This window comes from Pinus tabuliformis, chromosome 7 (genome assembly GCF_031772625.1).
Source record: "Pinus tabuliformis cultivar Carrire ecotype Pingquan chromosome 7, CPIR1, whole genome shotgun sequence".
NCBI classification, from domain to species: domain Eukaryota; kingdom Viridiplantae; phylum Streptophyta; class Pinopsida; order Pinales; family Pinaceae; genus Pinus; species Pinus tabuliformis.
The window spans coordinates 1,658,789,526-1,658,797,460 of record NC_142293.1 but is presented as its reverse complement, the minus strand read 5'-3'; positions in this window follow the sequence as shown (position 1 = coordinate 1,658,797,460).

The following is a 7,935-nucleotide window of genomic DNA, read 5'->3' as shown; positions in this document are numbered from 1 at the left end:
GGCCTACTGATTTGCAAAAGTTACAGAACAAATTTTGCAGTGTCTAGACGAAATTTTAAAGAAAATAGAAATTATCTGTTGCATGTTGTCCAACAGCCTGAAAAATAGTGCACCATAGCACAACCCCCCCACTCGGTCCAGCTAGAGCTTCTGGCCTCAGGGTAATTGGTCCCCCTCTTGTAATATAATTCGAGAATATAGTATAATATTCTTTATCATGCCCCTGTCTCTTACACCTCAGACACCACACTTCCATGCGCACCTCTGGTTTAGTCTCCTTGTATTTCTTCAAGCTCTATAATTCTAAGCAGAAGCTCTGTAACTGAGAGTGAATCTGCTGTACCCCCAAGGTCACATCCTAAATAAGCATTGCATGCAACCTCATTGTGATTTCCAAATCTTCCGCCTGTGTTCCTATCTTCTGTTGTGACAGAGCAATCCTCAGGTGGAGCAGTAGTGAAGCTATAAACCACTCATGATACTGACCATCTATGAAATGCATGTTAGCTTCTCGAATATGACACTTCAGCCTTTGATCTAGTGCCCAAGGCTTCTCATCAACCATCATCATGATTTCCTTAAATCCTACTACTAATTGTGAGTCACACTTTGGCTTACTAAACTCCTTGTTTAGGGCTACCCTATTCTCTACTAGCGATGCCAGATGATTATCATAACAATACTTAATATACCAAGTCAACACGTTATCCTGCAGAGCAGTAACCAATTGTGCCTTCTTTATATTATCATCAATAATTTGTTGCATTGTCCACACAAAATTTGCAACAAACCATAACTGTTATATATCTTCACTCCCTGTGTCCTTGAAAATCGGAAACTTCATTGTGTTCAACATGTTAACTAGTGGTGGTGGTGGTGGAGGCGTGGGTGAAGGTGTATGCAGTGGAGGTGTAGGAAAAGGTGTATGCGGTGGAGGTGGAGTGGATGGATGATGTATCCACAGAAAACCCTACATTATTAGCTAGACAACACTCCACGGTGAGGCCAGTACTGCTCCCTCGTCATCACACGAAGGAGCTCTGATCAACAGGCTATATTCAGGACATGATTTCTCTCAATTTCTAAAGAGTTTTCCATTTCACATAGCTTCAAACATCAAGGCAATGGAATAATCCATTTTTCACATAATGGCATTTTGATCTAGGTATTCAAAGATCTTAAATACTTACCTCGTGGTCCCTTGAAATTTTTTTACTCTGCTTTTTTGTAGCTGATTGAGGTATCAACTGTGAATTCTGTAACAAATCCTCCCAAAATCCAATAGATCCAATGATCAACAACCCACGTGATCTAATTTTCAGAGGCTTCTAATCGTCACACTAATTCAGGAGTCCACACTATAAGATTATCAAGTTTCCACCTTCCTTGGCTAGCTATCAATTTAGCTAACTACTCGTATATTTCAATGGGAAAAGTGCAGAAGAAGATCTCGTGTGTTTCTGTATATAGGTACCTGTTCAACCAATCTTCCTTTGACAGGCACAGATTCATGTTTTCTTGCACTACGAACTCGTGAATCTTCTGATCCAACCACTCTTCAATTTCTTTCTTGGTCAGATTCTAGTGATGCGACATCACACATCTCTTTCAAGCAGATCTCGGTCCCAACAATGGAACCATTAGTTGGCTTAGGGGGTCTTGACCCAGGTTCAGAGTTAGTTGCGCAAACCAACAAATCCCCACACTATTGGCCCTTTTGGCAATGACCTGGATAGTGTAGGCTACAGTCTCACCTGATGAAGTATAGGGGGATGCAAGAACCAAGTTTATGCATCTAGAGACGAGCGTGATCTCTTTTCACGCCCTAGATCTACCTTCGCGTGGATCGATAATCCCTTATGGATCGATACTACAACTCTATTAAAATAGTTTTTAGATCTTCGCGAAGGTCTACGAGTAGCCTTTGCAAACCATTAACAGTCGATTTATCCACTTACACGCATCGAAGAACAATATTTAATTAGTGTTTGCACAGATCTACTTAAGTTATATAGTAAACATAATAGAACTAATCACAGTCTTCACAAAAGTACTTAACATGCATTATGTACATTTATTAAGACTTATTCAAGAGAATCGCGCATCATTAGATCAATATTATATAAACACATTATTCATCAACAACATATATCATAAACAGAAGTAAATAGAGATAAAAAAAATATACACAGGAATTTCTTTGGTAACTTTCTGTATTGATCTTCCTTTCATATTTACAGACTCAAAACTACCGTGTGCACTCAACTGTAGGGGTCCATGCACTCAGTTGCGGAATCTACATATGCCTTTATGCACGCAGTTGCAGAGTCTTTCCTCTCCTATATGACCCACTTCTCTGTGCTATCACTACTCTTCTATTGACCCACTACATTCATATCTAACACGGCCTCTACCTTAGACTCTCTAAGGCACACCTATTTATACCCTTTTTCATACAATCCCATGGTTTGCAGACCATGGGTGGGTCTCAAAACTGACTTGATATTTACATAAAAAATGGGCTAAAACACCTATAAATCCTAATCATATGCACACTCCGCATCCATAAATCATGGATACTTTACATTATTTACAAAAAATACATCAAAACATGCATTATTTTAACCCCAAAACTGACCTAGGGGACCCCATCCCAACACAAACCCCTAATCATGACTCATTCTAATCCCTGAGTTTCTTCTTGGAAGAACCTTGTTTCAATCATTTTAAGGACCAACAAACCCTGGTTTGTTACTTTCTAGCGTTGACTAGTAGGTTTCCCTACTTTGCATCTGCACTGATGACTAGCAGGTTGCTCAATGTTGGGGGTGTGTCGATTCTAGAAATTTGGGAAAACAAAAAAGAATCATGAAGCTTCCTCTTCTAGAAGCTTTGAGGATCTATTGTAACCATTAACTCGGATAAAATTCTCGAATCCTATCATATCCTACATTGGAGTTTTCATCCCTTATCCCTTGAGCTCATTCTCCCACCAAGAGTGGATCTCAAGCCAAGATTGGTAAAAGGATAAAAATTCATGTACTATCTCCTTCACCTATATATTTACCTCCATCCATAGTTAAGGGGTTTTCTTTTGGAGAGTGGTTCTACCCTCTAGAACTGTGAATGTTATAGTCATAAGCCTCATTCCTCCTCTCCCAGCCTCTGCAGCTAGGCACTGTGTAATCCTTGAGCCTTTTCCTCTATCTAGTACTCAATTCTAGTTAATTTAGTGATTTTCTTCGAGCATGTTATACCAAGAGTTTTTCGAGTCGATGTCGCCTTGTCATGAGTAATATCCACTTGCAGGTATTATATATTAATATTACAGGATCATGATTGAATAAAAGGAGAAGGAGGCTATGCTAGACGACAATCACAAAGTAGTAAATACAACTGTATCATTGAGAAAGAAAATGAAAGGGCTCTAGATTGTGATGAGAGTTGGAAGATCAAGATCGTAGTAAATAATCCATATCATTCAACCACTTGGAGGGTGAAGATGAAGAACAAATCAAACCTCTCATGAATATTAAAGACAAATTAGAAAGAAGAACAACTTGGCATTATCATCTCATCATGAAGTCCATGTCATGATTGTCAATTTGTGATTTGTACCAATTTCACTGCAATGACATGTGTGTCCATGTGCCTTGCAGCATCATTTTTGGATGTAATGATGTAATTAGCAAAAGGAAAGGACAAAATGTAACTTGTGTAATTCCAAGAGTCATATGTGGAATATGAAAAGTCACGTAGTCATAAATGGACAAAAGAGTCTTTAGGAAAAGTCAAAAAGTCATATAGAAGTCCAAAGGTCACATTAAAAGTCAAAGAGTCATGAGGGAAGCTCAAGAGTCATGGGGATATGAAATTTCATTCCTTTTGTTATAAATACACCCTCATAACTCAAGCAAAGGGTCTTTTGGAGGCTTAACCTTTGGAGAGATAGCCTTGGCTTCTCTAACTTACCCATTAGGGGATTTTTGAGCTCTAAAATGGGCCTCCTAAGGAAATTATAAAACAATAGTGTAAATAATAAAATAAGTTTATATTACATCATCAAAGTTTAGATGGAAAAAAGACAGAACTATTTTTTCAACTCATATTTTCAACTTATCTTTGTATGAGTTTACTCCAATTCGGAACGGAAACACTCGTTAGATGTAGAATTTGATTCCTCATCCAAGGAGCACCCATGTTGCATACTTTCAATGGAGCCTGCTACACAATACATAAGAAATGCATGAAAAACGTGATTGTAATCACGTTTTTTTATGTATTTCTCATTTTTCATGTAGTAGTGTCCATCGAAAGTATGCAACATGGGTAATCCTTGGATGAGAAATTGCATTTTTCATTCAACGAGTAATCTTGCTCAAAATTTGAGTAAAAACCTAGGGAGATAAGTTGAAAAAGTAGTTTTATTATTTTATTATTTTTTAATCTTTGTACCTTTTTACTCCAAAAATGGTGAATCATTCCCCATGGTTGACATCATCATCTTGAATCCCATTGGTTCTTATAAAGTTTATTTTCGTTGTACATTTTTCTTAGGAGGCCAATTTTAGACCTCAAAAATACCCTAATGATAACAGAGAAGATCATTATGTGGAGAAGGAAGAAGTGACTTAATGTTCCACTATTGGAACTAGTGGCTTGCCATGGTAAATGTGTACTTGGATATTTCATCTAATAATCAAAAGCTCGATAAGCCAACATATTTTCATGCATGTATCCCGAATATAGTAAGACTATTATTTATATGTTTTCGGTATATGTTTTGTTCATGTGTACTAAGGAAATTGAACTATTTCATTGGCCTTGGTACTTATCATGTTGAATGTGTGTTGTATTTTCTTTAATGATCATTGTGTCTATGTGAACTACTTCACTAGATAAATAAAAAATATTTCCATGATCTCATGTGTCTCTCTTAGGTTAGTATTATTACTTCCTTCCAGAGACTCACTCCTCTCTCTCCCCTCGTGAAATTCTCCTTTTACACACTACAATTGGTGTTTCATAGTGTCAACTTTCTTCTTGATTCCAAAGGTTATGTGCATACTCTCTTATGATATTCATTTCATATGAGGAAATACTTTCAGTTATGGTGGCCAGGACAATACTTCGAATGGGGTTCCTACTCCAAATAGTGTGAGGTCTAATTGGGACTTCACATCATGAAGACCCCTTTAGTTGATGAATTTTTAGCACTGTCAACACCGAGATAGATGATCTATTGGACCAGTTGTACCAAAAAATCCTTCAGTTGGACTTAAATTTAGGGTATCACCAAGTTTGAGTCAAAGAAGAAGATACTAGGAAGACTTCCTTCAAAACCAATATTTTTTTGCATGAGTGAATTGTTGGCATTATGATTCAGGTTTGGCGCTATGGCACAGGTGTTGTACTTGATGGCAACTCACTCAAGTGGCAAATATCTGTTTAGGCTCTCAAAATCATAGAAAAAGAGATACCCGCAGGTGAGCCTAAGAAAAGCTGCGGACCCGCAGGTGCCCTGAACAAGAAGTGCGGGTATACCCGCATGTTCTCCCAACAAAAGGTGCAGGCGTCAAATTCACTCACTTCAATGCAGAAGCACGCGCACGTGGGAGTTTTTATGTTTGGTCCATGGTATTTAGTCCGACGTACATGATCCTATGGTTTTGGTCCGTGGTATAGCATCTAAATTATTGAACCCCGGGTTTGGGTCCCTTATATTGGTTTTCTATGGTTTTGATCCATGGTTTGAGTAAGGGCTTGCCTATAAAAAGGAAAGAAGATCATTTGGCTAGTCACGTGTAAACATTTGAATATCTTAAGATCTGAAATTTTGGTGTTATCGGTTTGAAAAGCTAGATCTAAATCAAGGTGAAAACTATGATTTGTAAGGTGGATCTATTGATAGGTCGTGATCTCTTTGGCGCATGATCAGATCTAAGGATCTGACAGTCTGTGGCACATTGGAGGACTAATAATTTGGCTCTATTCAGAGGTCTGTAAGCGATCCAGAGTGGAGGTGTGGAGGTACGCAGCGCAGCAGAAGGCGCAGGTGCGGAGGTACATAGCGCAGCAGAAGGCACAGTGCGGAGGTACGTAGCGCAGCAGAAGGCACAGGTACGGAGGTACGCAGCGCAGCAGAAGGCACAGGTGTAGAGGTACACAACACAACAAAAGGCGCAGGTGCGAGGGTACGCATAGCAGCAGAAGGTGAAGGTGCGGAGGTACGCAGCGCAGTAGAAGGCACAGGTGCGAAGGTATGCAGCGCAGAAGAAGGATCAGGTGCGGAGGTGCGCTGTCGGGTAGACAGTGCAGGTGTGGAGCTGCGCAGTCTAGACACAGAAGAACTGCGGATATTCGCAGGTTTCTATTGGTGAAGTTGCAGACCTTTCTTGAAGTATTTGTTGGCTGCCTCTTATCTATTGTTGCAGAGTTCTGGGTTTAGATGACTGGTATTGCTTTTCTGGTTACTGCATTTTGAGAAGTTATTGGTTGATTCATTGGTTGATTGTAAAAGGAGATTGGTTGATTCATATGTACTTGATGATTATTTGATGTTCATGGATCTAGTCTGAAAATTAATGAAATGTGGTCCTTGGAAGAAAAGAAGTAGAAGAGCTAAGGGGGTTGTAGCTCCCTTCCAGGAGAGACTGGAAAACGAGAGAGGGTTGTAGCTCTCTGTAGGTTGCAGCCTGCATACTGGTAAAGGACTGCACCAGTACAAAATCATTGTAAAAGAAGTTTCTAATTGAAAGAAGATAGAGACATATTGCAGCAGGTGGTTTTCACCCACATTGGGTTTCCACCTTATATCTGGTGTCCTTTGGTGTGACTATCTGCTTTTCTTGTTCTTTCTCATTATTATATGGTACTGACATACAAATTAATGATCAATATTTGAAGAATAAATTAAAGTATAAATCTAGAAGATATATTGAAAAGAGTTTGATAATACTGATTCACCCCCCCCCCCCTCAGTATTATTTCCAACATGAATAGTTAGGTTATTTTTCCTATGTAATGGACTAACTATATTCACGATGTTAACGAATGATATACTAGGTCATTTTATACAATCATTTGTTATTATTTACTTGGATGACATACTAGTATACAATGTTACCTAGGAGTAGCATATATCACATTTAATGTAGGTGCTAGAGACAATGAAGACGCACCAACTGTTGCAAAATCTCAAGAAGTGTGAGTTTGCGCAATAGTATTTAGTGTATTTAGGATATGTGATTTGAAAGATAAATGAAGATATATCTTTCCAAGAAGGAGGCCATCATGAACTGACTAGTTCCCACTAACGTTTTATATAGTTGTAGCACCATTCAAACCATTATACAAGTGGTAAGAGTTTCCATTAAGGAAAGGGTTAGTGGAAGGCCTTTGAGGAGCTAAGGAAGAAAATCATTAAAGCATTGGTTTTGGAATTATTGAAATTATATTAACGCTTTGAAGTGGAGACAAATGCTAGTGGGTATGCTATGGGAGTAGTCTTCATGCAAGGAGGACGGCTTCTGCGCTACAAGTATTTCATGGGGAAATTATCATCTACTTGACCTACAACAAGGAGATCTATGCCTCGGTGCAAGCTATGAAGAAGTGGAAACACTAAATGATGGGAAAGAATAAAATAATCCACACAGATAACCATCCACTGCAGTACCTACAAGCCTAAATTAACCTACCATAGACTAGGAATTACAAGTGGATGGGATTTCTACAACATTTTCATTTCCTGATAAAGTTCAATAAAGGTAGTAAAAATAAGTTGGTTGAATTTCTTTCAAGGTTACCCACATCGAATATCACAACTTTTGGAACTCTAGTGCACATAGAGCCTTTCTTCCATGATGCATATAAAGAAACATATACAAAGGACGATGCATGTGCTCAATGGTGATAACACAATTGACTACCATA